This window comes from Nansenia antarctica, assembly GCF_963989245.1.
Source record: "Nansenia antarctica genome assembly, chromosome: 5".
In the NCBI taxonomy this organism is placed as follows: Eukaryota; Metazoa; Chordata; class Actinopteri; order Argentiniformes; family Microstomatidae; genus Nansenia; species Nansenia antarctica.
The window spans coordinates 71,916,487-71,938,463 of NC_137690.1; the positions used below are offsets into that span (position 1 = coordinate 71,916,487).

The window sequence follows — 21,977 nt, forward strand, 5'->3', positions numbered from 1 at the left end:
AGAGGCCATTCACAGGGGGAGCAAATCCCCACAACCATATTCTAAAATCTAGTAGAAAGTCTAGTGTTGTCTAGTATTGACTAGTGTCATTGATTTTCAACAATGCAGTATTATGTTTGTTTTCCTGTATTTCATGAAGGCCTAAACAATTGCCATTGTAAACAACCATGGTTGAAACGATCCTTTCCATCTCATGGATGGTCAGCCCTGGCATCCACAGCTGTCTTTCAATCTGAGAGTGGTTACATTTCTCCAGCTCCTTCCCTCTGCTGTTTACCAGCGGCGGGGAGACCACATTGTTGCTGTTTGAATCCCAGATTGCCCCTTTAAAGCCAGATTAAACGTCTTACACAGCAGAAATATGTGTTCCGTTCTGTGTTTCTGAGAGAGGTTGTCTATCTATAGGGGGCGGCGGTGGCCTAGAGGTTAGAGAGGCAGGTAGTCTAGAGGTTAGAGGCAGGTAACCTAGAGGTTAGAGAGGCAGGTAGTCTAGAGGTTAGAGAGGCAGGTAGTCTAGAGGTTAGAGCGGCAGGTAGTCTAGAGGTTAGAGGCAGGTAGTCTAGAGGTTAGAGGCAGGTAGTCTAGAGGTTAGAGAGGCAGGTAGTCTAGAGGTTAGAGAGGCAGGTAGTCTAGAGGTTAGAGAGGCCGGCTAGCAATTAGAAGGTCGCTGGTTCAATCCCCGCCTCAGAAGGAAGCTGCATGTGAGCTGGTGACTGGCGGGTTGTTGGCATCATATCTAAGGTGCCAACCACTGCCGTTGTGCCCTTGAGCAAGGCACCCCTAATTGCTCCAGGGGTGCTGACTATAGCTGACTCTATGCCTAGAGCAAAAAATACATTTCATTGTACTCTGTGGGTTGAATCTAATCTAATGCACTGTAGGATTCCACTAACTAACCTACACTCTCTAAACTGTTCATCTTTCACAATATTGTCTGCCATCTTGTGGACACTTACTGAACTACAATGTTAACAGTCCTTAAAGGGATTAAAATATGTGACAGGGCATGGTTAAAATGTCCTCAACTAGGGCAACATCTTTTTTCTGTTTTTTCCGGATTATGAAAGTGATGATGTGTCATACATTGAGATCTGAAACAAGTTGAAGAAGACATGGATAGTTTAATGGCGATACCCCCTGGACCACCGTACTGAGATATCTAGCCTCAAACTTCTTCAGAGACGTTTTTCACAGAGGTAATGGGTGGAAACAATAGCTGGTTAACTCCACCCTAATCACTCCCTCAAGACAACCACACCCTCAAGACAACCACTCCCCCATTACACTACCTGTCATTACCTACCTGTCATCTGTCAGTGGGGTTGTCAGCTAACCCTCAGGAAGCAAAATTGCAGGGCTGACACATTTAAATAGCTAAATAATAATAATAATAATAATAATTCAAGATTCATGATTCATCATCATTTTATTGCCATGTGTGCCAAAAGTTTATTACGTCCCATTACAAGTACAAGCGAGTAAAATTCATGGCAATGGAAAAAATTAGGCAAGATACAATTGAGCAATACAATAATAGAATGGTAAAAAATAATAATGTTGTCCGTGTGCATGCATTTATCATTATAGTCCATAAAGCATCTAGTGGCACTTCGGCGTAGTTCCTTCCCATCCCATCTGGGCATCAAAGCTGTAATAAAAAAAGAAGACAGTACATTTCAAATGATTGCCCACTGTTACCAACACTACTTTTACGAAATAGCCTACTACTATCTTCATAAAATAGAATTGCTTATATGAATGAATGAATGAATGAATGAATGGTCTTTATTGTCATTGATATAGTACAGGTACCAAACAACGACATTTGGGAGGGGGGGGCTCCCATGGTGCTATAAAAAAAAAAAAAAGGGAAAAGAGCTGGTTTACATAAATAAAGGCTATGTACACTATCCACTATAAAACACTGTGCTGTACTCTATGCTATGCTATACCTATTCTAACATTTCCTATTCTCTGAACCTTATATACCCTAGGGTTGTCATATTGCACATAGTGTTATTGCACATTCATTTAAAGTGTCGCAGTTTGCAGGTTTGAAATGTACACAGTTGTGTTTCAGTATTACACTTGATTTCAATCTAGTAGCTGCCATCAATTTGTCTAGATTGTCCAGGGCCTAGAACCTAGGTCTTTGCTGTGTTCAGGGCCTGAATGGCCCTGGGGTAGAAGCTGAGCTTCAGTCTGTTTGTCCTTGCGAACATGGTCCTGAACCGCCTGTTCGAGGGCAGCCGAGCAAAGTGTTCGTACCCAGGGTGGGATGGGTCTCTGGAGATCTTGGAGGCCTTCCTGAGGCAGCGTGTGTTGTACAGCTCTTCCAGAGAGGGGAGGGGGGCGCCGGTGATCTTCTGGGCCGATCTCACAACTCTCTGTAGCGCATTCCTCTCTGCGGCTTATACAATGACAATGACAAATACCTGAAGTGCTGGTGACTCTCATCAAGGTGTCATCTCTCAGAACCTCTCACCTCCTCATCTGTAACACAAATTTCAGGTCAGAGGTGTGGACACTTCTCTAGTGTAGGTTTTCCATAGACTCAGTGTACTGTACTTGTACTGAAGTAGGCTAGTGAAATCATTTCAATTCACAGTATTATTCTACAGCAAATCTACATATCAATGAATTAATCATTCTTTTTGATTCCACATAACATTACCAGGGTTTTTCCTGGCTCAAAATGAGGCGGAGGTGGTACCAGTGGTGTTTGACATCGACGGGGGGGGACCCATGAAACGGGGCTGTCTGGGGGTCCTTAAACGAGCATCAAACACTTAATTTCTTGCATTCTGGTGAATTGATATGCACCAATTTGTGACCTTTCTGCATCAACTTATGGTGGGAATGTCATTATGTATGTAAAGGAAAACACAATATCCAGGCACCAGATGACCAATCAAAATATAATGTAATATAATGCAATATAAGGCTCTCAGGCATTCTGTACTTTCAAATATGTATTCTCCTTGAGCAGTCAACATCAACTATCAGCTATTTCGCTAGCAAAAACGAAAGCTAACTTATTTGCGAAACAGCGCCCCCGCCACCACGTCGGCGCAGTGCCGCAATTGCAGTTAGAAACGACAGAAATCCACCGTAGAAAATACGACTGTCAGAGTTTTGTTGAGAGCTGGAGGCGGCAAGAAATATTACGGAGGCGGCCGCCTCAAAATTCTCTATGCAGGAAAAACCCTGATTACCGTTCATTACAAAAGCATTTACTTTTTCTATAATCTATTATATCTCTAACAAAGCTAGCTAGCTAGCTAACAAGCTAACACTTGTTTGGCTAGCTGGTACACACACACACACACACACACACACACACACACACACACACACACACACACACACACACACACACACACACACACACACACACACACAATGCTCTGAAGTTAAAAAATGCAAATCAAAATTAGTGAAACACTTAAACGAAGATCACAAAACCCACTTTGAGAAAATTAAAAAACAATGCAACAAACTATGCAATCAGGTAATTACCATGACCAAATCTGCTAAGAAAGAATACCTCGATAACAAAATCGAAGAAAACTTAAACAAACCACGTGACCTTTGGAAGCTACTTAATAGCCAACTAGGTTGCAGCCAAAAACTCAAAACCAGGTCTACAAACATCAGCATAAAATCTGGAGATTCTCTCCTTACAGACAAGCTGGATGTGGCTAAGTGCTTAAACACTTTCTTTACAACCATAGCCACTAAATTAGTTAACAATCTACCACCCCACTCAGGGCGTTATGGTGTAGAGCACATCCGTGCGTTCTACAATAAACTGGGTGTACGCAAAGATGATTTTAAACTCTCCATGGTGTCAAACGATGAGGTGTTTAAAAAGCTGGGCGCTCTACACTCAGAAAAGGCCACGGGCCATGACAATATTCCAGCCAGATTTCTAAAAGACTCAGCTGCCTCCATTACCCCAATCATCACCCACATAATAAACCTCTCCATCAAACAGGGACACGTCCCCCTTGACTTTAAAATAGCAAGGGTAACCCCACTGTATAAAAAAGGAAGCAAATTAGACCCAGGCAACTACCGACCTGTTTCTATTCTTAATTCCATCTCGAAACTTATGGAAAAAATAGTTTATGAACAGGTTGATAGGTACCTTACCGAAAAAAATCTGATGTATGAATTTCAATCAGGATTCAGAACATCCCATTCCACTGACACATGCCTTCTCTATTTGAACGACCACATCAACCATGAGGTGGACTCGGGCAAGTACTGCGGCATGGTCATGCTGGACCTCCAGAAGGCCTTCGACACAGTAGATCACCACATATTGTTAGATAAACTGAAAGCAATTGGGTTCGATAGAACATCGGTGAGCTGGATGCAATCCTACTTAGAGGGGAGGGAACAGGTGGTTAGTGTGAACGGAACACTGTCCCCCCCCCTCCCAGTGACCTGCGGCATTCCACAAGGAAGCATATTGGGACCCTTACTGTTCCTAATATATGTGAATGACATGTCATCAGCATGTGATTGCAATTTGTTCCTGTTCGCGGATGACTCGGCTCTGCTGGTCTCTGACAGGGACATATTGCAGGTGGAAAAAGCGCTAAGCACTGAACTGAGTAGAATCTGCATCTGGCTAGCTGACAATAAACTATCAATACACCTAGGTAAAACTGAAACCATCCTATACGGATCCCCATCTAAACTCAGAAAGGCTGAACATTTTAAAATAAAAGTGGGTAACATTAATATCACAAGAAAAGAGGATATTACATACCTGGGCTCCATCTTAGAGGCAAATCTTTCCGGAGATAAAATGGCAGCAAAAGTAATCAAAAAAGTGAACGATAGAACTAGATTCTTGTACAGGATATCCTCACTTGTCAGTAAAAACACACTGAGGACCCTATCAGGAGCTCTCATTCAATGTCACTTCGACTATGCCGTAACATCATGGTACTATAGAACCACAAAGGCCCATAAAACAAGACTCCAGACAGCCCAAAATAAACTGGTTAGGCTTCTGCTAGGCCTCAACCCTAGGACACATCTAACCGCTGCTCATTTTTTGAGCCTATTTTATATAAAATATAAAACAGGAGCAAGAACGATATGAATAAATAGAATAAAATAATGGGACTTTCATATAAAACAGGGGCAAGAACGACATCTGACAAAACGGACATTGTAGGAGTTAACTAACTCCAGAAGATGGCAGTAATGCGACACCAAGGAGAAGAAGAAGAAGACGAAGAAGAAGAAGAACAACAACAACAACCACCACTACTGTGGGGTAGTGGTGGTCTAGTGCAGTGGTCTTCAACCGGGGGTCCGCGACCCCTAGGTGGTCCGCAGAGGTACTGCAGGGGGTCCGCCAATTTTTGTCATAATAATTCACAATTTTCACCAAAATAATCAGTGAGAATTTAAAAATATAACAAAAATGATATTGAGTAAAGTACAAGCATTAATAGGCAATAATAAACTACTTTTGACAAAAACAATTTACAAAATAAATGATGCCCATGATGCAGAGTCTAACATAAAGTCAGCTGGAAAAAATAACACACCTGTCTAGCAGGTTTTTTATTTTATTTATTTCCCTGTCAAATATACTGTCCATACACAGTCCGGTAGGTGGCGGTAATGCGCCTTAAGTTGGTCGCAAACCGCCATTCAAACTGAGAAGAAGAAGAAGAAGAAGAAGAAGAAGAAGGAGGATCTATGGAGGAGGTGTGTTTGTGTTTCACGCATGGCGAAGTTAATGAGGCTTTTCTGGGTTGTTGTCTTGCTGAATTCGGCCAAACACCGGTGACTATTTGAAGCCAGTGGTGAAAACCGGGACGTAATGTTGCATTTTACAGAAATGTGTTTGGCCACTGTGACACGCTGCTCAAAATCGGGACTATCCCATGACAACATTGAATGTGCTGAAATAACTGGTGCGATGCAGAGATGGAACACCTCAAATATGCTTGAAGTGTATCATATCTGTATCATCATATATCACACAGACACAGTCACGACTCGTCAAGGCAACAGGACGTTGTTGTCATGATACAAAGTCTACGGTTGTTTTTCTTACTGCAAGTTACGAGGCCCCATAACGAATTAGGATATCTGTTAGAACGTGCAATGTGATCATAATATCACTGTCTAAAATTTGATTATGAAGGGGCCACACCATACATCAGGATACTATTTAATTTCACTGCTAATTCTCACAAGCAGTTAAGCCAAACGGTGCAGTTCACCTTTACAATATTGGCTTTTTTTTTTAGTATTTTTCTCATTGAAGTCCACCTTTACTTTACTCAATTGATTTCTATTGAAAATTATATGGATTCCATGACTTGAAAAGTACACATTGACTTATCTCTCAAAGATGAAACTATATTTTAGACAATGTTGCAGGAATACTTATCTATTTGTAACTACAGAGACATTGCGATTGTGTGTGTGAGGTTTGTGATCGATCGATGTGCAAAGAAGACACAGATCATCTTACAGTTTGAGTGCCTTCCTTCAGAAGGCGTTTCAACACCAAGGGTGATTGTGTTTAATCAGACGAAGCACCCGTTATTATAGCCACGTTCAAAAGCCACGGGACAAAGTGGTTAGTTTGGTCAACCTGATTAAAGTGCGTCTGTCTTCATGCAGGCTAAACGCATGGCATCGCTGGGGGAGGCTGGGGACAGCAAGCTGCTGCAGATGAGCGTCAAAGAAGAGCAGGAGGATCCTGACGATTCACTTGATCAGAGTAAGTTGGTGGAGGCACATGTCAATAACTGTTGAGTGTGTTATTATGCTACATAATGAGGAACCACAACAGGATAATGAAGATACATTTCACTGTGTGTTTTTACTTGCTCCAAAGTGTAATCAGAATGTACAGAGAGACCCATATTATCATCTGATATCGGCCTTTTACACAAATATCTGTGTTGGCTCACATTCCTCTGGTAATACACAGATACATCAACCACAGATGTGTGTCAGCCTTACATTCCATATACAGTATATTGTCTATTGGTGTTTGCTGTCCACTGAAGTGATTGAATTATGCCACATAAGATATTATTTTCCAATCATTTGTTCAACCAGTTAACATGGCTAGCTTGTATCCATGCATTTCAGAGTCAGATGTAAAAGTCCATCATGGAATAGATTTGCTCGACCGCAAGCCGCTGCAGATGATCATCAAGCAAGAGAAGCAGGAGGAGGACCATGGTGATTTCATTGATGGAGGTGAGAGGGTGGGGCCATGTGATGATTCCTGTTGTGTGTGATATGATACAGAAGGGATGATGAAAGGCTGATTCAGATAAACATTCCACGAAGCTCTTTTATGTTCTACAGTATTGATGACATCATACTGGACACTGTACTACATACAGATAGCAGCTAGTATATGTTAATACAGGAGTAAGTAAGTAAGTAAAACTTTATTTATATAGCACCTTTCATACAAGAAATGCAGCTCAAAGTGCTTTACAACAGGAATAAGAACATAAAGTGAATATAAAAACATATATAAAAACATATACATGCATAGAATGAATATAAAAGCAGGGGAAAACACTAAAAAGAGAGACTGTGATTGTTTCCCATCTTCACACAAACTTAAATCCTTTGCCTATGAAAACTACCACTTGCCTAATGGCAAGACTGGGCTTTATTTTATTTCCACACCAATTTAAGTCTTTCGCCTATGAAAATATTTACTACCACTTGCCTAATGGCAAGACTGGGCTTTATTTTATTTCCACACCAACTTAAATCCTTTGCCTAGGAAAATATTTACTACCACTTGCCTAATGGCAAGACTGGGCTTTATTTTATTTCCACACCAGCTTAAATCTTTTGCTTTCAAGGAGGAGGTAGTCAGTGGTGATTTCTCGTGTGTCTGAGGAAGCGAAACCAGCACTGGACCAGAACATCTGGCTAAGGGTTAGGTTGGAGTCACAACCTACCTGCAAGCACACCTTTGTCAGAATACATAATGGTCCCATATGAACTTAGCATATGATGTATGTTGCAATTTCACAATATTCTGATTCATCAGTGGTCATCTCTGACCTTAATCCATCTTAATTTTTGATAGAAGCATGCACTAATATTTGTTGAGAGCATTTTACATGCACTCATTTGTGGATAAATTGGCCACAGTCCAGAAAAGACTACTTTCAAAATAAAGATGTTATAAGACAAATGAATTCCTCAGGCAAATGTGTCTCAAATTCAAACTCAAATTGATAGATGATTTCTCTTGACCGCCAGAGGGGTGTGATTTTGAGGCAGAGGGTGTGATATGTGATATCAAACTAAGGACTATTTGAGACAGTTCACCAAGTTCAGCATCATTGCTGTATCGGAGACATGGCTCAGTAAAGAAAAAGAAGCCGATGTGGAACTTGAGGACTATGAACTATTTACCACCAACAGAACAAACAAGAAGGGAGGAGGAGTTGCCTTGTATGTAAATAATGACTTTGACTGTAAAATAGTAAAAAAATATGTCAATAACAATAGAAAACATTATGGATTGTGTCACTGTAGAAATAAATATGGAGAAATCTAAGAGCATACTAATAAGCTGTGTATATAGAACTCCAGGATCCTGTCTTGACACATTCAAAGATATGATGGTTGATATGTATGATAAACTAAATGACAGAAAGATGGTCTTTGTATGTGGGGACTTAAATATAGATTTGTTGAACCCAAATGAACACAAACAAATTAGAGACTTCATGGACACAATGTACAGTATAAGTCTATTTCCTACAATCTTAAAACCAACAAGAATAACAAGTAACAGTGCTACTTTAATAGATAACATTTTTACCAATGAAATTGGGAGTAAAATAGTAAGTGGAATGCTATTAAATGACATAAGTGACCACCTTCCTGTTTTTGCAACCATACAGAACTGTACCAAGATTAAAACTCATAGAAATTCCGAAAATCAGAAATGGATTCGTAACAGAACATCAGAAGCTATAGAGGCTCTGAAGCGAGATTTAAGGAAGCAAAGCTGGCATAGGGTCATTTCAAACAATAATCCAAATAAAGCTTATGATGAATTTCTCTCCACATTTTTCACCTTGTATGATGTACACTGTCCACTACAAATATGAAGACAAGCCCTGGATTACGAGAGGACTAGAAAATGCATGCAAAAAGAAAAATATGCTATATAAACAGTTCTTAAAGGACAGATCAAAGGTAGCAGAAAATAAATACAAAACTTACAGAAATAAATTAACTAGTATAATGAGATACAATAAAAAGGAATATTATAATAAACTATTGGAACAACACAGAAGTAATACACAAGGTACATGGAAAGTGCTAAACAGCATAATTAAAAAGGGTACAAAAAAATCTGACTATCCAAATTACTTTAATAAAGATAAACTAAACATAACTAAACCAAAAGAGATTGTCGATGAGTTTAATGATTACTTTGTCAATGTTGGCTATAACTTAGCAAATTAAATTGTGGACCCAATAACGAAGGACGGTGTAGACGAAGATATTATTGATATAAACACCAACACCATATTTCTGAAGAGAATTGAAGAGAAGGAACTGATTGATGTGGTAACCAAATTTAAGAATAAAACATCTACAGATTGTAATGACATGGATATGAGACTAGTAAAAAATATTATAGAATATATTGCAAAGCCACTGACTCATATCTGTAACCAATCATTTAAAACCGGCATATTTCCCAACCAAATGAAAATAGCAAAGGTCATTCCTATCTACAAAAATGGAAACAAGCACAGTTTTTCCAACTATAGACCAATTTCTCTCCTTCCTCAGTTTTCAAAAATATTAGAAACACTTTTTGTAGTAAGACTGGACGATTTTATAGAAAAACAAAACCTACTGAGTGACCATCAATTTGGATTTAGAGCAAATAGATCCACTACAATGGCAGTGATGGAATTGATTGAAAAAATATCCACAAAAATTGAAAGTAAAGATTATACTGTAGGGATATTCATTGATCTAAAGAAGGCATTTGATACTATTGATCATAGATTTTTAATAAGAAATCTTGATAGATATGGCATTAGTGGGATAGCAAATGTATGGATTAGAAACTATCTTGATAATAGTCACCAGTATGTACAAATAAACAATGATAAATGTGAACTGCTATGGGTCACATGTGGGGTCCCACAAGGTTCAGTGCTGGGTCCAAAGCTGTTTATTTTGTACATCAATGATATTTGCAATGTGTCCAAGTTGTAAAATGTTGTTTTGTTTGCAGATGATACAAATGTATTTTGTTCTGGCAAAGATTTGGAGCAGCTTCTGGATACAGTGGAAACGGAACTAAAAACTATAAAACGATGGTTTGACACAAACAAGTTGTCATTGAACTTAGAAAAAACTAAACCTATGATATTTGGAAATCGAAAAATTAATAGTCAAGTACAAATCAAGATAGATAATGTTGAAATTGAAAGAGTTTATCAAAACAAATTTTTGGGAGTTGTTATAGACCACAAACTATGTTGGAAAACACACAAACTACTTAAAGACTAAAATATCAAAGTCTATTGCAATACTGCATAAAACAAAATACATACTTAATCCAAATTCATTACACATATTGTACCGTTCTCTAATAGTTCCATACATAACTTACTGTGTGGAAGTGTGGGGAAACACATACAAAACAATCACAAATCCAATTTAATTACTACAGAAAAGAGCTATACGAATTATAAACAGAGCTGCCTATCAAGAACCAACTAACAAATTATTCATAAACACCTATGATCTCAAATTTAAAGAACTGGTGGACTTCAAAATGGCACAAGTAATGTATAAAGTAAAAAATAAAATGCTTCCAGACTGTATCCAGAGACTATTTCAAGTTAGACAGAGTAATTACGAACTCAGAGGAATATGTATGTTTATGAAAACAAAGATTAGAACAAATGCAAAACAAAGATGTATAACAGTTAAAGGAGTTAACTTATGGAATACTTTTGAAAAGGAAATGAAAATGTGTAGTACACTAAAAGGATTTAAAAAATTATTTTAAAATAAGATGATTAACAAGTATAAAACAGAGGTTTAAATATGGTTTTTGTTTGGTATTTTTGAACCTTTTGTTGACATGCATAAGTGAAATTTTGTTTGTAAAAGTTTCAATGTTTTGATTATGCATTCATGGGGGGAAAAACATACATGTAACAAGGGTAGGCGCAATAAGCCATGGCTTCAGCCTACACCTTTTTGGTCCTGGTGTTATGCATTGTGACTGTGTACATTTTTTATATCTGTATTGTGAATTGTATAGGGGACCAAAATAAACATTCTCAATCAAATCAATCAATATGTCAAGTGTGTAGGCATCAGAGGTTCTCACCATGTGATGCTGTCTTAGCGATTGGTTAGGTCAATTGGTTGAATAATATGTTTAATTCAATATATTCTGTTTCATACAGGAGAGAGTCCACACTTGTGCTGCTCTGACAGTGGGAACAGTCCTTCTGAGTCAGGGGGACCAGACCTGCAGACGCCCAAGGCAAAGAGACTGTTCAACTGCCTTCTGTGTGGACACGGATTTACCACAGCACAACGTCTGAAAGTCCATCACAGAATCCATACAGGAGAAAAGCCTTACAACTGCTCTGAATGTGGAAAATGTCTCAGTTCTTCTAGCAGTCTATGTGTACATATGCGGCTTCACACTGGAGAGAAACCCCACCTGTGCTCAGAATGTGGTAAGAGTTTTGTTACATCCGGAGCATTAACAAAACATCGGAGAATTCACACTGGAGAGAAACCGTTTAACTGTTCTGAATGTGGAAAATGTTTCGGTTCTTCTAGCAGTCTATGTGTACATATGCGGGTTCACACTGGAGAGAAACCCCACCTGTGCTTAGAATGTGGGAAGAGTTTTTCCCTCTCTCATATTCTCAAAACCCATCAGAGAATCCATACAGGAGAAAAGCCTTACAACTGCTCCGGATGTTGGAAGAGTTTTTCCCACTTTAATAGTCTCATAGACCATCAGAGAATCCATACAGGAGAAAAGCCTTACAGTTGCTCTGACTGTGATAAATGCTTCAGAACGTTGTCTACTCTAAGAAAACACCAGAAGAGAAAGGACCATGGTGTATAAACAGGACCCTTGTAAAATAGTGTTTTGTGTGTTTTAATGTGTGTTTTTTATGCTGTGTTCTTATGCTGTTTTCATGCTGTTTATATGCTGTTTTATAGTGTATGATGTTTTGTTTTATTTCATTTTATGTTTCCATCAAAGACCACTTTGGAAATAAGTGTTTTAAATAATGCTTTCAAGTGCTATCCTCTGGACATTACTTAGTGTCATGATGTGTAAATGATTCTATGTAAATTCCTCCTCTAATCCTTTGTCGAGGAAACACACTGGGTTGTTGCTGTGTGGAGCGAAGGAGAGAACTCAGAGACGCTCCCTCCAGCTGCTGCCCTCCTGGCCCCCTCTTGGCATTGGGGTGGGAACGGGGCCCCCCAACCCAGATCTACCCGGCCCTGTCCGCAGCTATAGGCCCTGCCTTGCTGTAGAGGAGGCAGGAAAGGAGAGCGATCGGGAGCGTTACCATAGTTACAGACGATTGGTGGAGATGGTGTCTGAGAAATACAGCAAGAACCAACCTCTTCCCTTCACCCGAACTAAACCACAGGGTCGTACACTTCCACAAGACACACACAAAGCAGCCATCTTGGGAAGGACCTGTGAGACTATGACCAGAGAGGCAGGACCCCTAAGAGCTAACTCCAATGTGTTTAAGTGGAGAGATGTGTCCTCAACCAAACAGGTCAAAGACAGGAGAGGGGAGGTGGTTCTTAGTAAGCCACTTAGTGGAGCTGTGGACACAACCTACCAGTGATGCAACAAAGCAAGCAGAGGAGATGGACCTCTCTGCGGAGGTTGCTGCCCGGCTCAATTTGGTAGACAAAGAGTCAACCATCCCAACCCAGACCAACGCATACACCACACACACACGCCACAGTGATGAGGACTTCCCCCGACTAAGCAAAGAGATGGTGGTAGAGGTGAGCCGTGCTTTGGGTCAAAGGGACCCTAACCTGGTCCTTAGTTCTGCCTTTAAACTACGCATTACACAGAGAGACCTGGCTACACTACAGGAGGGCAGCTGGCTCAACGATGAGGTGACTAACTTCTACCTGTCCCTAGTGATGGCACGTACGCCGGGGCAAGAAGGGGGGCTCAGGGTCTACTCATTCAGCACCTTCTTCTTCCCCAAGCTGCATGGTAGGGGAGGGGGACAGGAAGGGGGCCATGCGGCTGTGAGACGCTGGACAAAGGCTGTTGACCTCTTCCTGTATGACGTCATCCTGGTTCCATTACACCTGGGAGTCCATTGGTCTCTGGCTGTGATTGACTTTAAATCCAGAACAGTAAGGGCCTATGACTCTATGGGCCAGAGACATGCAATTTGTTACTGTTGTACTTGAGAGAGGAGCACAAGGCCAGGAAGGCCAGAGAGCTGGACATCTCTAAGTGGACCATAGGCAGTATGAGGGCAAGTGAGATCCCCCAGCAGAAGAATGGCAGTGACTGTGGAGTTTTTGCCTGTAAATACGCTGACTACATCGCTCAAGGACGGCCTCTCACCTTTAGACAGTGTCACATGCCTCTCTTCAGGAAGCTGATGATCTGGGAGATCCTCAACCAGAGGCTGCTCTAGAACTACACACCACTACAAACGACTACAGAAACGACAGCTAGATGACCAACAACAATTTCCAACATGATGTTAGAAATTTAGATTGGAATGATGTGTACACTGCTGATGACCCAGAGATTTCTTTAAATGTTTTCATGAATGTTTTTATGGAACTAGTTAATAGACATGCCCCCATGAAAAAGTTCACAGTGAAATCCAGAACTGCCCATTGGATTGATGAGGGTATGAAATGTTTAATGAAACAAAGGGATGAAGCTAAAAGGGTGTCAGTAAAATCTTGTTTACTAGATGACAGACTAAATTATTGTAGATTGAGAAATCTGGTAACTAAATTGAACAAAACCAAAAAGAAGGAATATTATAAGCAAAGAATAAGTGATGTTAGACATGATGGTAAACAACTTTGGAACACTCTGAATGAAATCATGGGAAGAAGGAAAAATGGGTGTGCTTCATTTGTTGAAGCCAATGGGATGTTCCTAACAAAACCACTAGATATTGCTAATTACTTTAATAAGTTTTTTGCAAGTAAAACTGACAAATTGAGACAGAACATGTGCTGCACCAATTCCAACACTTGTAAACTAATAAGCAACGAAATAATGAGGGGTAAGAACTGTTCATTTGAATTTCAATGTGTTGACGCTGAGGAGGTTAGGAAGTTGCTGGAGTCCCTCCCTGCTTATGGTTCGGCGGGTACTGACCACCTAGACAGTAAGATATTGAAGATAGCCGCTAATCACATTTCTGGGCCTATAGGTCATATATTAAATAGATGTTTATTAAGTGGAATGTGTCCTGGATTGTGGAAAGAGGGTAAAATTATACCACTGCCAAAGGATAGTAGAACAACTTTCAGTGGACCCAACAGTCGTCCTATAAGTATTCTTCCTGTACTCAGCAAAGTCATGGAAAGGATTATTTATGTTCAGATTCAGGACTATTTCACGTCAAATGGACTAACCACCAAATACCAACATGCGTACAGGCAAGGCCATTCTACCTCAACTGCGCTCACACAGATGACCGATGACTGGTTAGGAGAAATTGATAACTCAAAGGTAGTGGCTGCAGTGATGCTAGACTTCAGTGCTGCTTTTGACGTCATTGATCATGAGCTGTTAATTAGAAAGCTCACGTGTTACAGGTTCACACCTCCTGCCATTACCCTAATTAAAAGCTATCTCTTTGCAAGAACACAGAGAGTGTACTATAATGGCAGCTTATCGAATAGTAGCAAATTAGCTTGTGGTGTGCCTCAAGGAAGTTGTCTTGGACCACTCCTCTTCTCTATTTTCACTAATGATTTGCCTTATGCTATAAAAAGTTATTGTATTGTGATGTATGCCGATGACTCGACAATTTATTATGCAGCAAATACGTATAACGAACTCAATCAAGTTCTTTCAAAATAATTAGAAATGGTGCATGAATGGATTACATTGAACAAGCTTGTTTTGAATATATCCAAAACTCAAGAGTATTGTTTTTGGGTCTAGGCACAAACTGGCTTCTATGCCTAAATTGAATCTATTATAGCCAAGGAACCCATCGAACAAGTGAAGAAAGTAAAGTTACTTGGTTTGGTCATTGATAACCACCTGTCATGGTCAGAGCATATAAATAGAATCATTCAGAAAATGGGTGTTGGCATTCACATCACAAGACAATGTGCACCATATGTACCATCTCATATCCTGGAACAAGTCTGTAGATCACTCGTTTTAACTCGCCTGGATTACTGCTCAGTGGTGTGGGCCTCGGCCTCAAAAACAGAACTATCTAGATTACAAGTAGCTCAGAACAGGGCTGCTAGGCTTGTTCTAGGTTGCTCTTCTAGAACTAGCATTCATAAAATGCAGTCTAGCCTATCGTGGCTTAATGTGGAGAAAAGGCTAGCCTCAGGCACAGTGACATTTTTTTTAGCAATACACTGCGAACACACAAACCTGAGTTCCTGCAAGATCACATAGTATTTTGTAATACTGTTCATAGCCATAATACCAGGAAGGCCGGCAATGGTGACATTATGAAAGCCCACCCAAGATTTTTTGGGGGGAAAAGAACAGTGCTTTATAGAGCTAGTACAATTTGGAATGAATTACCTCTTGATATCCGCCAAGAAAAAAGTAAAAGGTTATTCAAAAAGAGACTGAAGAGGCACCTATTAAGTGGCTGATGACAGGTAGCTGTTTTATTTTACTGTGTTTATTTTGGTTGATTCCTTTTTTCATCGAAGAGATGATTGCGTTAGGATCATGTCTTTATAGGTCTTTATATTTTAATGGATTAATAATATTTGCCCTTTTTGTAAATGTTTATTTATTTTAGTTTATTTTGTTGTATTTACTACTGTATCGGGGGGGTTGGTGTGAGTGTTTGGCAACATCTTGTGGTGGGGATGAGGTTGGAGGATTTGACTGGAATCGAATATGGCATTCATCTGTAGGCCTATGTTTGAAGGGACTGAGTGTGACTTTAAGTGACATCCAGGGGTGAAGCTGAATGTTCCATTGATTTACAATTAATTCATCTGTTTGTCTTGTTTTCACCACTGGATGTCGCGGAGGGTCACACATTGTCCCTTTAATGTATTATATGTTGTATTAATGTATTAGGTGTTTGTCTGTTGATTATATGTGGACCCCAGGAAGATTAGCAAACTGCTACGGCATAAGCTAATGGGGATCCTTTTAAATAAACAAATAAACAACAACAGAAGGACTACTTCTCAATAACCGGCTCGACAACTACATTTTAAGCAAGAATAAGCACAACAGCAATAACAACCTACAGGACCAAATCAGGGGACCACAGAATGCTCTCCCTCTCTCTGACCCAGTGAACACCCCAACAGTATAAAAAATAAATAAAAATAAAGAGAGCAATGGAAGAGAGGGTTAGTCTGTCACATGTATACCGTTAACACCTAAACTTAAGTCTTAATGCTGACTGTCAGGCTTTTCCCCCTAGAATGTCTCTACATAGGAGTTATCCTCAGCCTCTGAATATATCCCTAGCACAGTTATGATCAACGGGTGCGTGTGCGCCATGGTCAAGCATCAGTAATGCAGGCATGATAATCGCTCACCTTTCGGCGAAATTCGCCGTTTTGAATCCAAAATAAGTGACCTACATTCATACTTTTTTTTTTTGTGTGTGCAATCTTGTAATTCTGCATGTGACCACCACTAGAGTAAATCTAAAAGAAATCAGATATGAGCACATTGAAGCTAATTTTTCCACAAAAAAAAACTTTCCGCCGGGACCGCCTAGCAGGTTCCGGGTCTCGTATCCTTCTCACCTTTTTCACCCCGACCCATTTTCATGCCTGGTAATGACAGAATATGTCTCATTTTGCCTTTATTATTTTGACTCTTGATTGTGTCTGTTGTTCTGCCCAGATACAGCCTGTGCCTTGACTAGGGGTGCATCAGAAATGCAGGACACTACATGCGGAATAACACATTTTGAGAAGCTTTCGGACTGAGATCATTATAGAGAATGGAGGTGAGGTTGACATTATATCTGCTACAGGGCTTTGAGGAAAGTCACCCCACCTCTGTCATAAAATAACCCAGCATCACTGTTGTAGATGCAAAATGGATTTGGATTTGGATCAATTTTGGAAAATTGATTTCTTCAATGATGAAGCCATTCCTGCGCTCAAGAGAAGGGCACATCGTTCTATGCAGCCCCCGTGCTGACCCCCCAAAATGACACACGCATGAGGAAAAAACTGGACAAGATGATGAAAGAGCTTCATCCAGTGCCGTCGTCACCTTTTTTTTACAGATGTGTCCCCTTTCATCATTGATGAAGAGAATGGAATAGTCTACAGCCCTCTGCTGAAAGTGTCTGACACCATGGCACAGCGACTGAAAGAGATGAGAGAGAGAAGGGAGAACCTCTCTCCCACAGCTTCAGAGATGGCAGAGTCCAGATTATCACCTGAACTCGAGCCTTCTCTTGGGAATACACCATCACACATCTCCCAGCTGGATACGGATTCTGATGACCCATTTGTTGGTGCTCAGTCTTGCTCAAAGAAGAAAGATGGAAAGAAGCAACAAGAAGACACTAGTGACAACTGTCCTGGAAAATCCCTGCACAAGAACGACCAGTGGTTGTCACCTTGCAGTGATGTGTCGAGAGTCCAAAATCATTAGATCCAATTCCTTTCCCTGCTTTATCAGCTGAAGACGAAGGCATAAAACAAGACAAAAAGCCAAGGTTGACCAAAATCAAAAGAGCTGGAGTCAAGAAACACATTTCTTCAGAGAGTCCTGATGGTAGCAAGAGTGTGTTTACCTTTGACATGGCTGTTCCAGGAAACTCAAGACGATCAAGCAGAAGTAACAAAGCAAAAGGATTACCATCAGTCAACAAAAAACATACAGTGCAGTCCCCCATAGAAAGTAAATCAACCACAAATAAAGATGCTTGTAGTATTTCTGCATCTCTGTCCGCACGGTCCTTTGCTCTCTCAAGTGACTCAGTGAATGCTTCTTCCTGTCCCAATGAAGATGATGGAGCGTTTGAGGACTACTTTTCTCCAGTTAACAACCCACAAAGGCCTCTTTTGCTCAACTTGCCCTCAAAGACTAAGGTTCAGATCCTCTTTGAACCCAGCCCTGGGAAGAGAAAGAGGGGCAAGAGTGAAACCACAGGGCCTATGTTGGCCCCTGCCAAGAGAAAAAAAATTAAGTGTGAAGGAGACCTCCTGGGAGTCCAACAGAAACAAGGAATTGCCTTGTGATCCTGCCAAACAGAGAGCATTGTCAACACAGATCCCACACCTCTCAAAATGCAGTTTAACAGAAGCCAGTAAAGCTTTAGATCAGCAGGAAAGTCCAAATGTCCTACCTCATCACAATGAAAAGGATGTGAATTACTATCAGGAAGGAGTAATGCTTACTGAAGGAGCGCCATATTATCCACATTTGTATTCCAGTATTGGAGAGCAGACTGAAATCGGGAATGGTATGTATTGATTACGAAAGATTAGACTAGTGGTCATTATTAGTTTTTCGTTTTAAATGTTTTATTCAAAGGGACACAGACAGAAGTCATATTGTGAAGATTCTGTGTGAAGTGAAAAGAAGAAGGAGCGCCATATTATCCAAATGTGTTGCTTGTGCCAGAGGGTGTGCCAAAGGCTCTTGAACGGCAGTGTGAATGTGGCAGTGTAAGACGTGTTCCACCTCTGTTCTCAAGTAGGTCTGACCTCTTAAGTCATTACAAACTAAAACATCCTTACTTTGGACGTACCACCCGGTATCCATGTACATATTTGGACTGCCCTTGCTCCTTTAGAACATGGAATGCTCTGATTGTTCACCAGAGTAGAGTGCATTCCACACAAGTGTCTCAGAGACCTACAGGTGAACACTTTGTTCATTTTGATCAGCTTGTGTCCTTTTTGTCCTGTTGCGTTTGCCGTAGCTGCTTTTCCGGGTTCAGAGCACCGCTGGCGTCCGCGTTGCGACTGCCGCTTCTGTTTCTCTGTCCTGTCTTTTTGTGTCCTGTCTTAAAGTGTCTATAGTTTCTTGTTTTCAACGTCTGCCTTGTTTTGTGTGCCCGCCTTCCCCCAAAAGTCTCCGCTTTTTATTTTCTTTCTTTTCTTTTCCAAGTATTTTCATTTTTTTATTTTTTTAAATCACCGACCTCCGCTGCTTTCCCCCCTCGCCATCTCCCGCCTCTCACTGCCTCCACTACCGGACTACAGTATTCACCGCCACCACTAACCCCATCACTGGATCACTAACTCCCACTGGATTCACACTTCTTGACACCATCGTTCCTGTTCCTGTCCCCGACCCGCTGCGCGCCGCTCTCAGACAACGCTAGCCCCGCCGTGCTGTGCTACTACCCTCGTCCTGGGAGGTAGCCACCACTCCCTCCCCAGTTTGGGGGTTGCCATCTCCGCAGGTGAGTGCCAGTCCTTCCCAACCTTCACTCACTACTGCGGGATTTGGTCGCTGGCATGGCACGGCTAGGCTGGCCGGCCGCGCGGGTTCAGTCCCAAGCTAGCTATACAAATGACAACAACAACACCACGCTGTCACTCTGGTTCACTGCCATGTTTACACAACTCACTGCCCACCAACTACTAGTCACTCCCAACCTATCCACTGAACTACTCCCACCTGTACTCTGGTTTCATCTCCAACTTGGTTTCACCCTCCTGCTGCTCCTATCGTTTTGCCCTAGACTCCCGCCCATCTCACCTACCCCCCATTTTGTCGCACGACAACATTCAATTCTCAATTCACACCACCGAAGTGTGCGGCGGGGTCGCACGCCGTGTGCATTGGCCTTTATATGTATTATTAGAAACAAAGCATCAGGCCAGTTAATCCCACCATTGTGAATGACGTCATGTTACAGGCACTTTTAATCACACATCTAGTCTGCAATGGGTTTTAGATTAATTTTGCGATTAAAGATTGTTCTGCTTGTTTTACTTTCAAGACATAATAAAGTTCTGGAGAACGGGCAACAAAACAAACAAAAAAAAGGGGGTGAATGTATGTGTTCTCCAGTGCCTTTTGTCCACTTTAAGGTGGTGGTAAGTTGAAGGTTGAAGGCAATTTTTTCCGGCGCGCTGCGCGCGCACATTATATTCTCCCTCTGGGCTAATATAAGCCATATATTCTCCTACAATCCTAAATCCGCCCCTGGTGGAAAACAATGTGGAAAACAAAGAATGAATGTGGAAAACAAAGAATGAATGTGGAGAACAAAGAATGAATGCGTAAAAGAATAAATAAATATAGAAATGTATTTCGTTATTACTGTGTATTCATTCATTTATTTATTCATACACTCATTTATTTATCTATATATTTATTGTTAATTTTGACAGACTTGGTCCTCCATAGTCCAGAACGCGGCTGCCAGGCTTCTCACCAGGTCCAAGAAGTCATGCCACATCACCCCCATCCTAGCATCCCTGCACTGGCTCCCGGTACAACCCAGAATTCATTTCAAAGTGCTGGTGTTCGTCTTCAGAGCCCTCCATGGCCAAGCCCCCGCCTACATCTCCCATCTCATCCACCCTTACTCATCCACCCGGTCACTGAGGTCCTCCGACCAGGAGCTCCTGGTCGTACCCAGGACTAGACTTAAAACAAAAGGGGACAGAGCGTTTGAGGTGACGGCCCCAAGACTTTGGAACGCCTCCCACCCCCCCTCCCCCCTGACCTGAGAGTCGCTCCTTCAGAACTCATTTTTAAGCGGCAACTAAAGACACATCTTTTTAGACAGGCCGGTAGTCACCCGTAGCCTTCTTATTGTTCCTGTTTATGTTCTGTTCATGTTGTCCCCTTTTTTGTTTTTAATCATTGATCATAAACGATGAATTGAGAATCAAGGACCCCAATTGAAATAAGCCAGTGGCTTTCTTGGGTTTTTATCCTGTTAGTTGACCTTGTATGTAATATGTACTTTCATGTACCTACTCCTGCAAATCTTCTAATAAAGTTTTCAATCAATCAATCAATGTTTTGAATTGCACTTTTCACCCTGTGCATCCGTGCTGTGAAGGGTGCTATATAAATAAAGTTTTACTTACTTACTTACTTGAGCAGAGCATCCACAATTTACAACAAGTAACACATACAATAATAATAATAATAATAATAATATTATAAATGAATGTAGTATCAGGAATTACTATTATTAATTATTAGCAGCAATGTCAACGGTGAGTGTGCAGTGCAGAGTGCAGTGTTGGCATGCACTGATCTGCCTCCAGAGAGTTTATAATGAAACGGGGCTGCTTGTTGTAAGATGATGTGGATTCATTCAGTTGTGTGACTTGTGCAGCTTTATGACGTTTTATTAGAAATTAAAAGGTGATGGATGGAATGGAAGCAGCTCGGAAGCTGCACGCGAGAGAGAAACGACGACGCGTCTGGAAAAATGTCAAGCGCGATGACGTCACAATAGTAGTGGTTTTAGGAGCTGGTGACGTGCTGAAGTTAGGTCCGTGCTGCGCTGCTGACGTCAAATCAAAAATCAAATCAAATTTTATTTGTATAGCGCATTTCTTACAAGATGCAACTCAATGCGCTTCACACAATGAAAATGTTCAGTCAATCAGTCAATCAATCAATCAATACTGACAGAGCCGCGAGCAGGCAAAAGTAAAAAACCTGTATACTATGTAGCCAGGAAAAATTCCCTTGCAGCCCTCTACCAATAGAGCGACTACTAGCCAGTTTGCTTACCAGTACCCAGCGG

The 21,977-nt window shown here is 41.0% G+C and overlaps 1 pseudogene across 1 annotated transcript; it reads left to right on the forward strand.

Annotated features, from left to right (window-relative positions):
* Positions 1-6,672: 6,672 nt before the first annotated feature.
* On the forward strand, positions 6,673-13,865 carry LOC308158341 (sentrin-specific protease 2-like; annotated as a pseudogene). The gene is made up of 2 exons: positions 6,673-6,763; positions 12,448-13,865. The product of its transcript is annotated as a sentrin-specific protease 2-like (transcript).
* Positions 13,866-21,977: the final 8,112 nt, after the last annotated feature.